The following is an 18,326-nucleotide window of genomic DNA, read 5'->3' as shown; positions in this document are numbered from 1 at the left end:
ATAAATCAAACAGGTCTAAATGTAGGAGCTCAAGTATTGAGTTAGTTCTATTCAGGTTGGTTAACTTGTGGGTTGACTTAGTTTGCTTACCCTTTTGGCAAGCATTACAGATTGTATTTTCTAAATTTTTTAATTTGGGTAAACCTCTAACTAAGCCATTTTGACTCATTTTTTAAATGAGTCTGATATGAGTGTGACCCAGTCTTCTGTGCCACAACTTACTTTTCTCTTGTTGTGTCAAGAGACACTTTAGTGAGGTGGTTGATAGGTCAATTGTGTAGATGTTTTGTTTCCTAATTCTCTTAAGTATAATTTTAGGATTTTTGACATTTTTAATTAGACACTCAGAGTTTGAAAATGTCACTAGGTACCCAGAGTCACATAGTTAACTAATGCTAAGTAAGTTAAAATTCAATTTATCAACCAATAGTACTTTTCGAATAATAAAATCGGAACTCAGTTCGATATTACCTGTTCTGATTACCTTAAGTTTTCCTTCATTGCCGAACGTAACTGACCCTGAGTTCTTGAGTTGTAGCTTAGTGAATTTCAATCTGTCTCCAGTCATGTGTCTAGAGCATCTACTATCTAACATCCATTGATCCAAATCTTTATATTCCTACACAAAGTATTTGATTTGGTTCAATTTAACGGATTAAAAGATAGTTTGATTGAAATCAGCTCCATAATATTTCATCTCACCCAATCTAGATTGTCAAACATATTATTCCTATGGATGATTGTGAGATGGTTGATTGAGTTTTAAGAGCTTTGTGTTAAATGAATTGCTTAGAACTTATTAAGTTAATTAGAATTATTAAGTTCAGTTCAGTTATTAATAATTTAATTAGAGTTATTCAATGATCAGGTTTATTAAGTTGATTATAGTTATTAAGTTAGTTAGAATTATTAAGTTAATTAAATTGATTTGATTAAGATTTATTAATTGATTAACTTTTTTAATTTATTTGATTGTTCAATTTATTAATTTATTTGATTAATTGATTGATTTTGTTAATTTATTTGATTAATTGATATTACTAAATTTTGCCTAAGTCCATCTCACCCTTTTCTATATTATCAATCAGGGAGTCTTATAGGTTTATGTGAGATGGTTGATTTTATCTTTAATTTAGATTATCATCTCAGGATTGATTTACATTTGAATTACACTCAGGTTTTACAATCAGTCAATTAAATATTTATTTCAAAGATTGACTTCCAAGCTGTGGCGAGGCTCTAAGCCTTCTTGTATGGGATCATCCACCACTTCTAGACAAAGTCTTTCAAAGAAATTAAATATTTAATTTCTTTTCTGAAACTCCTAGGTCTAATTAGTCAAGTGTGAATCAAACCTAGATCCTTATCTATCCTAGTCTAAGCATACATAATGAAAGCAGTAAACCAAGTATCAAACAATTCTATCTATCGATAAAAATGGTCTTTCTATCTGCTCCCCGTGGATCATAGCCTCGATAGGGTCTATCAAGGTAGTGGATTTGATCCTTAGGGATCTAATATTGACCAAGTCTAACTTGATTAATCAAGTTTGACTTAAGGACCCATGCTTGGATTAATTTTTATTTGTTCTATTTACAAGTGATAAGTAAGATCTATATTTTTGTTTAGCCTTAAATCCAAGTTCGGATCGGTTGTAAACGACTCTTTGTTTTCCAAGAATCAGATCAAGATTCTTGGAACCCAAGGTGAACCATTCCTACGTATCTTTAAGTTCTTTAACTTAAGTTTTCAAATTGAAATTTTCTTCCTCAAGTTGTTGGACTTGAGTTGAACTTCCATTTTGAACTAGCTCAGTCAAAGGACTTAGTTTAGTCTCCTCCTTAAGGATTGCTACCACCTTTTGGAGTGACTTGACTCGGAGGTTGGATTTGGCTAACTTAGGCATGAGATAATTAACTAAATTATACAATTTATCTATCTATGAAGTTCTTACAATGGGGTTAGGTCCTTCAGAAATGGATACGGATTCGTGGTTTCTCTCAGATTCTGTTTCTGACTCGCTCTCGGTTTCAGATTCGTCGACTTGCAGGCCGTAAGTACGAGGAAGCTTGTCTATTCGAGCTCTTCATCAGAATCTTCTGAAGAAGACTCATCCCATGTCGCCTGCAGTGCTTTCTGTTGGTGCAATCGACCTAGGTTTTGATCGGTACGATCATAGTTTTGATGTGTGTGTCAAAGAGTTTAAGTTAGGTTCATCCTTGTATTTGATATGTGCATTTGAGTTGTGCAGGTTCGCAAGATACACATGCGACTCAGGTTGATGGCTTCAGGTCCGTTGAAGGATGAAGGATCCGAGGGACCGTAGACAAGGCAGCGAGGACAAGGGCCGAGGGAAGCAATTTCGAGGCATACGCGAAGGATGGCATTGGGGACGAGCCGCAGGCTTGAATGCATCCGAGGGACGAGAGCCAAAGAAAGTATGCTTGAAGGTTCTGTTAAAGCTGCAAAGGAAGCGTCAAAAGAGTCGTAAGGGTGAGGGTACGAGTGCACGAGAGATTGTACTCGGAATAAAAGCATAAGTTTTAGGGTTTACTGTAGCAGTACTGTAACAATACTGTAGCGTTATTGTAGCAGTACTGTAGCAGTCGACTGCATGTTTTGGCAGTCGACTGGTGCAGTCGACTGCGCAGTCGACTGGGCGCGAACAGAATGGTTCTGTTCGTTCGGTCGGTGTAGATCAGTCGACTGCAAGTTTTAGCAGTCGACTGCACCAGTCGACTGCTAGTTTTAGCAGTCGACTGGTAAATGACCGTTGGTGCTGGAAAGTAGCCGTTGGCTACCTCTAACGGTAACACCAGTCGACTGATGGTTTTGCCAGTCGACTGGTGCCGAGATGAGTAGATATGATGATCAACTCTCTCCTCTTATTTATAGGAAGCTTTGGGGCTTGAAGGAGGTTACTCATTCTTATTGAATAACTCATTGTCATTGCCCAAAAGCTTCCAAGCCTACTCTCTTCCTCCTAAACCTAAGTTCATCATTGTAAAGAGGAAGAGATCCTTTGTGAGAGGTTTGCTCCACCGAGAAGGAGAAAGCTCTAGCCGGAGATTGCCGGGGACTGATCCACCAAAGGATCAAGGGCTCGTCCACCTCAAGGACACGCCGTGGAGTAGGAGCAAGCAATCTCCGAACCACGTAAAAGAATCGTGTTAGCGTTTGTGTTCTTACTCATTGCTTTCTTGTTTTAGTTTCATTTCCGCTTGCGCAAACTAACCGTGTAGAGAAGAAATCAAAGTTGGGGGTGACCTAGCTATCCAACCCCCCCTTCTAGCCGGCCACCGATCCCCTACAAGTGGTATCAGAGCAAGGACGCCCTTCAATGGACTAATCGCCAAGAAGAGCACTTCATCAAAATGGCCGGCTCAAACATTCATCCACCCAAATTCGAAGGGGACTTCTCTTGGTGGAAGAAGAGGATGGAGGTATTTTTCGAAACCGATTTTGACATAATTCTAATCATGGAAAATGGTTTCGAAGTGCCTAGGGATCAAGACAATAAGATACTTGAGAAAACAAGGTGGAGCAAGAAGCAAAGGGAAGAACATTTAGCAAATTCAAAAGTCATCCATCATCTACTAAATGTTCTTCCCCAACAAGAAGTAACAAGGGTGGGAACCTACTCAAGTGCCAAGGAGCTATGGGAAAAGCTAGTGGAGCTTCATGAAGGCACATCGGAGGCAAAATTGGCAAGAAGAGATCTTCTCCGAACTCAACTCAACAATGTAAAGCTTGAGAAGGGAGATAAGGTATCTACACTTCATGCTAAAATTAAAGAAATTTTAAGTGGACTAACAAGTGTAGGTGAGAAACTCTCCAACCGAGACATCATAATGAAACCCATCAATGCCTTCCCAAGAAACTCGACATGGAGCTCTATTGTAGATTCATTCTACATTTCAAAGGATCTAGAGAAGAGCTCTCTAGATGAATTCTTCTCAACAATGGAGCTTCACGAAACAAGGGTTGAAGGATTAGAAGGAGAAGCAAATAGATCAAGAGGAGTAGCCCTTGTGGCAAACAAGGGAAATGGTAAGAAGAAGAAGTCTTCATCTCCACCATCCTCCGACTCCGAAGAATCAAGTGCCTCAATGGATAGTGATCAAGAGGCATATATGGTAAGGAAGATGAGAAAAACATTTAAATCTTTTTCTTCTAACAAATCACATGCTAGGAGAAGTTCAAGGGGCAAGAGTAGAAGAAGAAAGATCAAATGCTACAATTGTCAAGGAGAGGGACATATGAGAGATGATTGCCCTCTCTTGAAGAAGAAGGAAGGGAAGAAGAAGGAGGAGAAGAAGACAAAAGAAAAGGGGAAGAAGGCTCAAAACCTAAAAGCAACATGGGATGATCCTTCATCATCATCGGAGGAAGAAGAGCACCATGTAGTAAATTTTGCTTTAATGGGAATTGATGATGTAGCCTCCACCTCATCCGAGCAAGAAGAAGGAAGGAGCTCAAGTGAAGATGAAGAGGGGAGCTCAAGTGGAGGGGGAGGTCAAACTTCGGATTCGGACTTCTCGATAAGTGAGGTACATAATCTTCCTCCCCATATTTTAATTAAAATTATTTCAAGCACAAATGATGATTTGTTCAATGCAAAAAGGAGAAATAAATCCTTGAAACATGAGATTATGTGTCTTGAAGAAAAATTAGAATCCATGTCTTCTAAGGACAATGATATGCATGCTTCTTCTTCTTCAAGTTCAAATGTATCATGTTTAGAAGAAGAAAATAAGGAATTAAGGGAAAAGGTAGAATACCTTACCAATGCCCTTACGAAATTTGAAATTAGCTCTAAAACCCTAAATATGATCATTGGGAGCCAAAGGGCAAGTTTTAAGAAAATTGGGATAGGATACAATGAATCAAATAATGACAAGACCTACCATTGTCTACTTGCTAGGGGGCAATCAAAAACCAAGACCATAGAACGAAAATGGAACCCCAAGGAATATTTGGTTAACTCAATTAGAAAGAATTTCTATTGGGTGCCAAAATCAATCCTCAAGGGTTAGAGGATTTTGGGTTTAGTCAACCAATGAAATCATAGTTCAAATCCTTGAAAAATGGTTGACTTGAGACCTTAAGGGGGAGCACTTAGCCTTGATAGAAATTCATGATCAATAGGGCTAAGTAGAGGCTACCTTTATCTCACAATGACTTGAATTATATTCTAACCATAAATGTGAGATACTAGGATGATACAAATAATTCACTTATGCTTATTGCATTTTGATGAGTTATGAAATGTATCAATTTTTAGTGATCATAGGCCAACTATGGGGAAAGCAAATATTTAATTAATGGACATCTTGCCCATAGATCATAGTTGGACATTTCAAATGTTTTGAAAATAATTCTATGTTTTATTTACTGTGGTTTAGCTATTTTGAAACATATGATTGCAAAACAAGGTTTCAAATGGATACAAACTTGATTGATTTTTAAAGTGTTTGAGTTTTTATCAAAACTTCAAAAATATGATGAATTTTCATGGAAACATATTTTTCCTTGTTAAAGAACATTATAATAAATATGCGTTCAAAATTTCATGATTTTTTGAATTTTCTAGAATTTTTTATGCATTTCTGAAGTTGGCTTCAGAATGCTGAAATTTGATTTTGGTATGTGCCAGTCGACTGCGACAGTTAGCAGTCGACTGGTAGCTATTTCCCAGCACATTCAAGAGCTGGTTTTGGGTATTTTTAAGTCCACATTGATACCATAGTATGTATACATATTTGGTACAATTTTTGATGGTGTCAAAGGGGGAGAAATGCAAAGGTTTAAGTTAAAAACCTAACTATGTGCAAAACTTGAAAATTATGGTTGAGAGCATATGTTAAGGGGGAGCTTGGGTATTATGCTTTGCTTCTAATTTTCATGTTGATATTTATGCCTAACTTAAACATATTGCCACACATCAAAAAGGGGGAGATTGTTGGTGCAATCGACCTAGGTTTTGATCGGTACGATCATAGTTTTGATGTGTGTGTCAAAGAGTTTAAGTTAGGTTCATCCTTGTATTTGATATGTGCATTTGAGTTGTGCAGGTTCGCAAGATACACATGCGACTCAGGTTGATGGCTTCAGGTCCGTTGAAGGATGAAGGATCCGAGGGACCGTGGACAAGGCAGCGAGGACAAGGACCGAGGGAAGCAATTTCGAGGCATACGCGAAGGATGGCATTGGGGACGAGCCGCAGGCTTGAATGCATCCGAGGGACGAGAGCCAAAGAAAGTATGCTTGAAGGTTCTATTAAAGCTGCAAAGGAAGCGTCAAAAGAGTCGTAAGGGTGAGGGTACGAGTGCACGAGAGATTGTACTCGGAATAAAAGCATAAGTTTTAGGGTTTACTGTAGCAGTACTGTAACAATACTGTAGCGTTATTGTAGCAGTACTGTAGCAGTCGACTGCATGTTTTGGCAGTCGACTGGTGCAGTCGACTGCGCAGTCGACTGGGTGCGACAGAATGGTTCTGTTCGTTCGGTCGGTGTAGATCAGTCGACTGCAAGTTTTAACAGTCGACTGCACCAGTCGACTGCTAGTTTTAGCAGTCGACTGGTAAATGACCGTTGGTGCTGGAAAGTAGCCGTTGGCTACCTCTAATGGTAACACCAGTTGACTGATGGTTTTGCCAGTCGACTGGTGCCGAGATGAGTAGATATGATGATCAACTCTCTCCTCTTATTTATAGGAAGCTTTGGGGCTTGAAGGAGGTTACTCATGCTTATTGAATAACTCATTGTCATTGCCCAAAATCTTCCAAGCCTACTCTCTTCCTCCTAAACCTAAGTTCATCATTGTAAAGAGGAAGAGATCCTTTGTGAGAGGTTTGCTCCACCGAGAAGGAGAAAGCTCTAGCAGGAGATTGCCGGGGACTGATCCACCAAAGGATCAAGGGCTCGTCCACCTCAAGGACACGCCGTGGAGTAGGAGCAAGAAATCTCCGAACCACGTAAAAGAATCGTGTTAGCGTTTGTGTTCTTACTCATTGCTTTCTTGTTTTAGTTTCATTTCCGCTTGCGCAAACTAACCGTGTAGAGAAGAAATCAAAGTTGGGGGTGACCTAGCTATCCAACCCCCCCTTCTATCCGACCACCGATCCCCTACACTTTCTTCTTCCTTTGCTTCTTTGTTTCCTTTTGGTTCGAACAGTTAGTTTTGATGTGCCCCTTTTTGTTGCAGCTATAGCAGGTTACTTCGGACTTCACTTTAGGACTTGATTGCACCGTCTTGGATTGAATCACTTTCTTGATGTCTTTCTTGGTGAACCCTTTCTTCTTTTTATAGAGTTTTCATACAAGGTTGATGAGTTCGGCTGTTATCTCGTCGTTGTCATCTTCTGAGTCTGGTTCATCTTCGGACTCGAGTTTAGTTCTGTGCTTTGCTTTTGATTCCCGCATTCTGCTCGTGCCTACAATCAAAACAATATCTTTCTCAGTCGGAGTAGTATTAGTTTGTTCATGAAGCTCGAATTCAGAAAATAATTCGTCTAATTTGATTAATGACAAATCCTTAGACACTTCGTAAGCATCTACCATCGATGCCTACAAGGTGTTCCTTGGAAATGCATTTAATGCATACCTTATGACGTCGTGGTTTTCCACTTTCTGTCCGATTGCATGACGTTCAGAAGGTCCTAAATCCGCGCGTGAAGTTGGCTTGTCGTTTCGCCTTCCTGCATTTTTATGTTATATAGTTTATTTAATATTAAGTCACGTTTGCTTACCTTCGTGTCAAAAGTTCCCTCGTGCAGCTCGATCAATTTCTCCCATAGTTCTTTTGCACTTGAGAACGAACCGACTCAGTTCAACTCTTCTTTGATTAAGCCGTATTGAAGAGTGCATGTAGCTTTAGCATTGGCCTCGATCTTCTTCATCAGACTTGTGTCCCAGTTCTCGTATGATATTGGTTTTCCTACGCCGTTGAGTGGGAGTGAGAGGTCGATTTTGATGATCATCCACATCTCGACTTGTGTCTAGAAGTGGTACTCCATTTGGCTCTTCCAGTAGTCGAAGTCTTCGCCGGAGAAGAGGGGTGGGGTAACTTCTTGATGGGTCATTGAAATAGAATCTTGCACACAAGAAAAAAATTACGAATGTTTCAAGACTTGGTCTTAAATTAGTAGTGTGGGAGAAAATAAAATATTACTAATTTTGAAAAAATGATAAACTTAAAAAAATGAATTTTCAATTGTGATAAAATGATCAGAGCAAGGCAATTTTACCAACTCCGATTAAATAAAACAAAAAGAATTAATACTACAGAAGTAAAAAAAATGCATGAATGGTGGTTTCACCGATTCAAAGCGACCCTACTCTGATACCAATTGTAGGATCGTAAAGTGCTAGAGGGGGTGAATAGCGCTCGTGGTTAATTCGTTCGTTTTGAGTAAATATGCAGCGGAAAACAAAGATAGACAATGCAAACACCAAGAATTTACTTGGTTCGGAGCCTATGGTGACTCCTAATCCAAGGCTCGCACATGAGAGTACTTTCGATGGATAATCACTAATCAATCGAAAAGATTACAAATAGATTTTTACAAGTAATTAGAAATTTAAAGAATACCGACAACTTTGTATAAGAAAATCTTCAATAGAACCGTCGTCGAAATTTTCAGGCGTCGTAGAAGCGTTTTCTGAGTAGCTCGAAGAAGCGGAAGTCGTTTGTTGTGTTGTTCTCAAGCTCTTGGTCGAAGCTACTTTTATAGGCTGTTTCAGGCGCCCAAAACTTCTCCGGGCGCCTGGACCATGTGGCTCGGCCACTCCGCGAGCTCCACATCAGTTTGGCGATAACTTTTGAGTTCCAAGCGCCCGACCCAGCTTTTTCCAGCTCCTTATTTTTTGCAAAATAAAGTTAGTCCAGGCATAAAACAATATATAAATTGAAATTTGACAGTCTCTGACTGTCCGGTTCTGACTTTGAGTTTCGTCGAAACTCTAAGTCGAACCGACGTGTACTATTCCCTCTTCAGGGAACGCACCCTCACATACTCCTCTCAAGAGAAGTTACCTATTGTCAGGTCGGTCCTCTAGACTGACTGGACTTTTGCTCAGGGCCCGAGGCCTTCGGTCTTCATGCTGGGTGTCCGCTCCATGACCCGTCCAGACTTTCACCCGATCTGCGACCACCAGGATTTCAACCTAGAGTCCTCGACTCTAGGATTTTACTCGAAGCGCTCAACCCGCCAAGACTTTCCACCTATGATTATCGCCCCCTAGGACCTAGGTTTACCACTCCCTAGGGTTTTCTACCTGCTTAATCGTAGCTAGGGCTTTTGTCTAAGACCACTTAGGATTTTCCTGCAATCTCATTCAAACTTGTTAGATAACAAATAACCTTAACTTTGAATCCTTTGTCATTATCAAAACTCAGATTTGATCGTCTCATGTTTCATGCACCAACATAAATCACGGATGACTACTAGCCAGTAATATAAGTGCCAAGATATGAAGAAAGACATACTTAAATATGCTAAATTTCGACCTCAAAATTTCATCTAATAACACCTTATATCTTAAACGCACACCGACCTGAGGGGACAATGACCCTGATTCGTTGTGGCAAAAAAGACGAATACGCTCGTCCCCAGCGTCCCCACCAACCCGTCCCAAAGCCAATACGGATGAGATAAATCACATATAACTACTAACCTTTGGGCAATGACCTTGATTCGTGAATCATGAGCAGGGGCTCAATTTGGATAGTTTCTCCTGTCCTATCGGCACATTTATAAAATATCAAATTCATTTACTATATTAATCAGGCTTAGTGGTTATCCCTCCTATGCCATGTTTGACTAGCAAGATTCATCATCTCCTTATAATGAATTAAAAAAAAACTATACAGTAGATAACATTCAAACAAAAAAAACCTCCCTCCCTTTCTGCGCGCACTCATTAAAAATAAAAAAAACTTATTAAAACTTTTCAATATGCCCCACAAGCTACCAATAGAAATAGATTGTATTAGATTATACTCCACTGTTACTAATAATATTACATTAAAAATTAATTTTAAGATACATTGTGTTCCTATCCCTGTGTACCAAATTTGGACAGTTTGAAAAGTCACTCAAATGTGTGAATCCATACCCATGTCAGAAACCTATGAGTGTGATTATTATAGTTCATGTCTACTCATTTTGATATCAATTGTTAAATTGCTCAGTCAGATCGATTGACCCAAGAAGGTTGGACATTAGATGTTGGACGTTGGAACAGATGACCAAACTCATCATTGACGAGTTATTAAAGACTAGTATAATAATGTCATGCAGACATGATGAACAGCTTACCTCGACGTATGGATATGTATTTGCACCGACAGTATCACCAATAAGTATAGAATCACATTGTTAGACGTTCCGTGCATTATCAGCATAGGCTGCAAGCCCTCGGTAACAATTCCTCGATTTCCCAGCTCCTCGTATTCTTTCCTTGATGAATCATCTTTGTTCTAGTGTCTACTTGCCGAAGATTTTTAGTTAGTGCTGTTGGAGTCCGGTATCTCCTGGAGTGCGCAAACTGATATTGATCGTCGAGGCTAGTGTTCGACACTATCTCCGTAAACGATATTGCTCCGCTACGGTGCTAACGGATAGCAGCAATTTGTTCCCAAGATACAATGACGAACGTCTCGGAATCGTAGCACTCCTAATTCTGAGACCAGCGAACCTTCTCGTAGGCTATTTGGACTTTTTATGCACAAGATGAGATGAACGCTCAAGAGAGAGTAGAATAGATGAATTCGATGATTCGAATGAATTTTCCAGCATCTGGAGGGTTCTATTTATATTAAATGAAGAGGTTGAATGCCTTTTGGGTGAGTGGATGTGTTCTTTGGGCTGGATCGATCTGGATCGTCCATTCTGAAGAGTTATAACCCTTCACATATCCCACTTTAATCTCATCCATCAGATCTGAAGAGTTGTGACCCTCAGATCTCGCCTATTATCATCAGCCATCGGATCTGAATCTACTGATCCATTCGATCTAACGCTTCAGATCAAGTCTCATCCCAAGTGGTCAGATCGTGACTCTTCGCGATCCGACGCTCCAGATCGCATCACCGGCGATCCATCACACCTCTTTGATCAACGGTAGCCATTCGTTTGCCCCAATCAACAGTCCAGTCATCTCTTCTTACCCACGTGGATGCCACATAGGCATTGTCATGTCAGATACAAGTTTGATACGTCACCCGAGTGCCACGTAGGCATTGCAATGTCATCTGGAGCATAAATTTAAGCTCCTCAATGCTCCTCGCGACGATGCGTACGTGCAAAGTGCGCCTACAAAGTGCCCATTGCGCCCATTGCGCACATACGCACGTGGCGGGTGGCGGGCTCACAGATGCGAGCAGCTGCTCGCCCCTGAGAAGAGAGCACCTGGTCTTTTTCTGAGTTAACTCCATTAACACAACATCATTAATAAGCAAAGAATGCACATCAAAAATTTCCGATGTGGGACTATTCTCCCATGCATTTCCTTATATATCATTAATGAGTAATTAATGTTTATTTGGGCCGACTTTAAACAATTAATTTCTCATTCACCTTTAATCGGTTTTGAGCAAATTAATAGTCTAAATCTATCTACGCAAAACATAGATTTCAATTTTGAAGTCAATTATGACTTCTATCTATTGATGGCATTCCGATTTTTTCCACAAAACCGATATTGGTCTATTAAGGTTCCAATATCCAACAATCCCCCACATGAATGGAAATTAATGCAATGCGTGTATGCATGCTGACACTTTACAAGAGTCCAATCGATAAGTCACTGCATCGGGAGAGGTAGCTTGTGGCTTTGAACCTTCCGTAGTGGAATGCTATCGAGTATACTAGGTTGCGCAGTGAACGTGATGTCTTGAACTGCTCAGCTGTTGGTGTATACTAAGATAATAACACCCACACAGAGACCTATTTCACCTACTTTAGGTTCTCATGGTTGGTTCTGTTTCGGCCATGGACACCATCTTGGATTCATGAGTGTTTCATTGAAGCGGCCTATCTTCACACTCATATAGGTGACACTTCTATCAGGAGTATCCTACCATACTCTACCTTATAAGGTATAGAAGTCACTAAAAGCATAAGCTTAACCTCACTACATGAGGTAGGACAGCACAAATTCATCCTAGGATTGGGATAGAGATAAAATATCTCATATGCTATAACACAACTTCTGTAACTTCGTTGTCCCTTTGAACCAAGATCTTCGGATCTCCAGTCAATAAGGTTGGGTTACCGCTACAGTCATTTTTAGTTGTAGATTTTTAATCACATTCCTCTTGATGAGCAGTATACTTGATCTCGACTCAACCCTTTCGTAAGAGGATCTACCAAATTATCTTTGGACTTAACATATTCGATTGCAATCACTCCATTAGAGATCAACTGCCTAATGGTATTATATCTACGACGTATATATCGTGACTTCCCATTGTACATATTACTCTGTGCCCTTCCAATTGTCGATTGACTATCACAATGGATCAGTACGGCAGGCACAGGTTTCATCCAGCTCAGAATATCTTCCAAGAAATTCCGCAGCCATTCAGCTTCCTCAGCTGCTTTTGTCCAGTGCTATAAACTCGAATTCCATAGTTGACCAAGCAATGCACGTCTGCTTAGTGGATTTTCAAGATACTACTCCCCCACCGATCGTGAAAACATATCCACTAGTGGATTTGGAGTCTTTTGTATCTGATATCCAATTAGCATCACAATATCCCTCCAGCACAGCGGGATATTTTCCATAATGTAATCCATAGTTCATAGTATATTTCAAATATCTAAAAACTCGAATCAATGCTTTCCAATGGGTGTCGTTTGGATTACTCGTAAAACGACTCAGCTTGTTGACTGCACAGGCAATATCCGGACGTGTGCAGTTTGTGAGATACATCAAACTGCCTATTATCCGAGAATATTACAACTGCGATAAGGTCTCACCATGGTTTTTCGCTAAGTGTTGACTTAGATCCATAGATGTTTTTACTGTAGAGAGATCGTACGCATTGAATCTTTTCAATACTGACTCTACATAATGGGATTGTGTCAGAACTATCCCTTCTGATGTCCTAAGAATTTTAATTCCCAATATAACATCTGCTTGACCCATATCTTTCATATCAAAATTTTTGGTCAACATTTTCTTTGTAGTCATGATTATATCATGATTTCTGCCCATTATCAGCATGTCGTCTACGTATAGACAGATGATTACATAACTTTTAGGTGTGTCTTTGACATAAATGCATTTGTCACATTCATTTATTCTGAATTCGTTTGACAGCATTACTTTGTCAAATTTTTCGTGTCATTATTTAGGCGCTTGCTTAAGTCCGTATAACGACTTAACAAGTCGACACACATTTTTCTCATTTCCTGGAGCCACGAACCCCTCGGGTTGCTCCATATAAATTTCTTCTTCCAACTCACCATTTAAGAACGCAGTCTTAACATCCATTTGATGTATTTCAAGGTCATACAATGCTGCAATGACTATTAGCACTCGTATGGACGTAATCCTTGTCACCGGTGAGTAGGTATCGAAATAATCAAGGCCTTCCTCTTGCTTGTACCCCTTGGCTACAAGTCTGGCCTTATACTTGTCAATTGATCCATCAGCTTTATACTTGCGTTTTAGTATCCACTTACAACCTAATGATTTATTACCAGAAGGAAGGTCTACTAATTCCCAAGTATGATTATTCATGATGGATTCGATTTCACTATTGACAGCTTCTTTTCACATTGGAGCATCGGGACTAGAGAGAGCTTCACTTAATGTTCTTGGGTCCATTTCCGACATGAAAGTCATGAAATCTGGCCCGAACGATTTCTTAGCTCTAGCCCGTTTGCTACGACGTGGCCCTTCGCTTTGATCGTCAATAGTCCTTTTATAACAGCTAAGTTCAGTAACGTCATTTTTGTTTGAACTTCCATTGTTATCATTTTCAACGTTTCCCTTCTTATTTAGGAATTCGTTTTCAAAGAATATTGCATTCCAAGATTCTATGGTTGTTCCCACATGAATATCAGGAATGTCTGATTTGTGAACTAGGAAACGATATGCACTACTATTATGGACATATCCGACAAATACCGCATCGAACGTTTTAGGTCCGATCTTTACTTGCTTTGGTTTAGGTACTTCGACCTTTGCCAAGCATCCCCACACTTTCAGGTATTTGTATGATGGCTCGTGGCCTTTTCATAGTTCGTATGGAGATTTATCACTTTTCTTATGAGGGATTTTGTTGAGAATGTGATTTGCCGATAATATTGCTTCCCCCCACAAGTTTTGAGGTAAGCCTGAATTTATCAACAAGGCATTCATCATCTCTTTTAGTGTCCGATTTTTACGTTCAGCAACACCATTCGATTGAGGTGAATAAGGCGCCGTTGTTTGATGGATAATGCCATAATCTGAACAAAATTCATCTACGAATTATTTTAATTCGTTTGTCAAGTTGATTTTCAACTTCTGTTTTATAGGTTCTGAACGCCTCTAAGGCTTTGTCTTTACTTCTTAAAAGAAATACATAACAGAACCTCGTGCAGTCATCGATAAAAGTAATGAAAAACTTTTTACCTCCTCTAGCTTGCACAAATTTCAAATCACATAGATCACTATATATTAATTCTAGAGGAGTTGTTGACCTTTTCACCGAATGGAAAGGTAGTTTCGTCATTTTAGCTTCCACACGCACTTCACATTTGTGTGTTTCATCAAGATTGACATTTGGTAATAAATTTAGTTTGACGAGACGTTTCAGAGTATTATTATGCACATGTCCGAGTCGATCATGCCACAAATTAAAACACTCAACCACATAGCTGGAAGTAATTATTTTATTACCATCAAATTTTCGGAGTACAGTCATTACAACCATTTTGAATAGACTTTGTTCTAAGTACCCCTTTCCTACGAAGACACCATTCTTCATAAGGACAAAATTATTGGACTGGAACACTAGTCTAAACCCGGCCTTAACAAGTGTCGATCCAGAAACTAGGTTCTTTCTGATGTCGGGAACATGGTGCACATCAATCAGAGTTAGCTCCTTTCCAGACGTCATCTTCAGAACAACTTTCCGAGTCCGACGATCGGAGATGTCGTGGAATTGCCCATATAGAGTATACTTGGAGAACATCGTTTTATTTGAACAGATATGATGAGTTGCTCCAGTATCGATCCACCACTGCTTCGGGTTATCCTCCACTGTATTGGATTCAAACACGACCGCAGTGAGATCCAAGTCCTCAAGAGAGGTTGTGACGTGGTTTACAGCATCTTTTGGCCCCTTGGTCAGCTTCTTCGGGCGTCTGCAGTCCTTGGACATGTGTCCTGACTTTCCACAGTTGTAGCAAGAGCCCTTGAACTTCTTTACTTGAGCCTTCTTCTTGAACTGCTTTAGCTTTTTGACGTTTGGCTCGACCAAGTTAGACATTTCGTCAATAGTCCGCTTGGTTCCTCTAGAGTCGGATATTTTTCGATTATCCTCCTCTATTCGTAGCCTCAGGATCAGGTCTTCTAGTCCTATCTCCTTTTGCTTGTGCTTGAGGTAATTCTTGAAGTCCTTCCATGACCGAGGGAGCTTCTCAATTACTGCAACTACTGCGAATGACTCGTTCAGCTTCATGCCTTCGGCGTCCAGATCATGCAGTATTAATTGCATATCTTGGACTTGAGCTGAGACGCTTTTAGAGTCCATCATCTTGAAATCCAGAAACCGGCCGACGATAAATTTCTTCAATCCGGCATTTTCGGTCTTGTATTTCTTCTCAAGTGATTCCCATAAAGATTTCGCCGTCTCCAATGAACAATACACGTTATACAGCGTGTTGTCCAAGGCGTTGAGAATATAGTTGCGGCACAGGAAATCTCCGTGTGACCATGCATCACAGGCAGCCTTACTACCTTCCGAAGTGGCTGGCGGGTTTTCCTGAAAAAATCGTACAAGGTTTAGCGTCGTTAGATAAAACAGCATCTTCTGCTGCCATCTTTTGAAGTCGGCTCCGTTGAATTTCTCCGGCTTTTCTCCATGCGGAATTGATGTTGGCGGAATGGCGGTCGGAACGTCGTTGGAAGTAGCCATCAGTTTGCAGAGTATCGTTTACGACTGTTGGAGTCCGGTATCTCCCGGAGTGCGCAAACTGATATTGATCGTCGAGGCTAGTGTTCGACACTATCTCCGTAAACGATATTGCTCCGCTACGGTGCTAACGGATAGCAACAATTCATTCCCAAGATACAACGACGAACGTCTCGGAATCGTAGCATTCCGAATTTCGAGACCAGCAAACCTTCTCGTAGGTTATTTGGACTCTTTATGCACAGAGTTATAACCCTTCACATATCCTACTTTAATCTCATCCATCAGATCTGAAGAGTTGTGACCCTTAGATCTCGCCTATTGTCATCAGCCATCGGATCTGAATCTACTGATCCATTCGATCTAACGCTTCAGATCAAGTCTCATCCCAAGTGGTCAGATCGTGACTTTTCGTGCAACGCTCCAGATCGCATCACACACCTCTTTGATCAACGGTAGTCATTCGTTTACCCCAATCAACAGTCCAGTCATCCTCAATGCTCCTCGCGACGATGCGTAAGTGCGCCTACAAAGCGCCCATTGCGCACGTGGCGGGCTCACAGGTGCGAGCACTTGCTCGCCCCTGAGAAGAGAGCACCTGGTCTTTTTCTGAGTTAACTCCATTAACACAGCATCATTAATAAGCAAAGAATGCACATCGAAAATTTCCGATGTGGGACTATTCTCCCATACATTTCTTTATATATCATTAATGAGTAATTAATGTTTATTTGGGCCGATTTTAAACAATTAATTTCTCATTCACCTTTAATCGATTTTGAGCAAATTAATAGTCTAAATCTATCTACGCGAAACGTAGATTTCAATTTTGAAGTCAATTATGACTTCTATCTATTGATGACATTCCGATTTTTTCTACAAAACTGATATTGATATATTAAGGTTCCAATATCCAACAAGTGCTACTGCTACAGGGTAACTCTCCCATAGAATCATCCCCCTAAGAATCACGCTTGGGTACTTCCATGTTATTGCAGAACCAGTTTCCACCTGTGTCCACAAAATCTGACCCTTTACCTTGACAAAGCCCTTCTCTTTGTGACAAAATTGTAGATTCCGCCGCTACCTTTCTCATCTCCGGCATACCAGTTCTGAACTGTAGAATATTTGATTTCAGCTCCGTCGTGACAGTACAGCTCCGCCACTGCAGCATGAAGTTGGTTCTTATCATACATAGGAGCTGTACACCCTTCCAGGTAGGAGACAGTGCTCCGTTCATCAGCGACGATCAGTGTCCTCTCAAACTGTCCTGTCTCACGGTCGTTAATTCGGAAGTAGGTCGAGATTTCCATGGGGCACACGGTATCATTGGGAATGTAGCAGAATGAACCATCGCTGAAGACAGCGGAGTTGAGAGCAGCATAGTAGTTATCACCAGGAGGGACGACTTCGCCAAGGTACTGACGAACAAGATCTGGATACTCCCGGATGGCCTCGGAGATGGAGCAAAAGATAACACCTTTTTCAGCTAGTTTATCCCGGTGAGTGGTGGCGATGGAAATGGAGTCAATCACGGCATCAACAGCAACATTCTCAAGGCGTTTCTACTCATTGAGAGGGATACCGAGACGGTCGAAGGTCTCGAGGAGTTTGGGATCGATCTCATCAAGGCTACCAAGCTTGGGCTATCCTTGGGCTCTGAATAGTAGCAGATGGACTGAAAATCGATGGGAGGGTACAGGTTGTCGGACCACTGCGGCTCGCGCATGGACTGGAAGCGGCGGAAGGCGCGGAGGCGGAATTGGAGCATCCAATCGGGCTCGCCCTTTTTGACGGAGATGAGGCGGACAGTGTTCTCATCGAGCCCTTTGGGGATGGAGTCCGATTCGATATCGGTGACGAAGCCCCACTGGGTGTAGTCCCGATTAAGGAAGCGCTGGATGGTATGGTCATCCTCCTTGTCGCTGCCGTATTTGGAGGTGAGAGTGGGCTTGGGATCGGCCTGCACAGCGCGGATGGGATGGAACCGGGTGTTGCTACCTGAGATTAGGGCTCTTGAACTAGGTAGGAAGCGGAGGCGACGGGAGCCCCGCCGAAGCTTAGTGGATGGAGAGAGATTGGAGCGGGAAGGGGTTCGGAGAGGCAACGGCGGTGGAGGAGGAAGAAATGCGGAAGGAAATAGGCACGGGCAAGGGAGGAGGCGGGCGAGGGACGCCGCTGGCATACCTT

At 41.0% G+C, this 18,326-nt stretch overlaps 1 pseudogene; it reads right to left on the bottom strand.

Moving 5' to 3' along the window:
- The window catches only part of LOC122034417, a 36,607-nt pseudogene extending 18,281 nt beyond the window's left edge, over nucleotides 1–18,326 (bottom strand).

Source organism: Zingiber officinale, chromosome 11B (assembly GCF_018446385.1).
Source record: "Zingiber officinale cultivar Zhangliang chromosome 11B, Zo_v1.1, whole genome shotgun sequence".
Lineage (NCBI taxonomy): Eukaryota > Viridiplantae > Streptophyta > Magnoliopsida > Zingiberales > Zingiberaceae > Zingiber > Zingiber officinale.
Note: the sequence above shows the minus strand (reverse complement) of the source record. Positions and strands in the feature narration are given on the sequence as shown.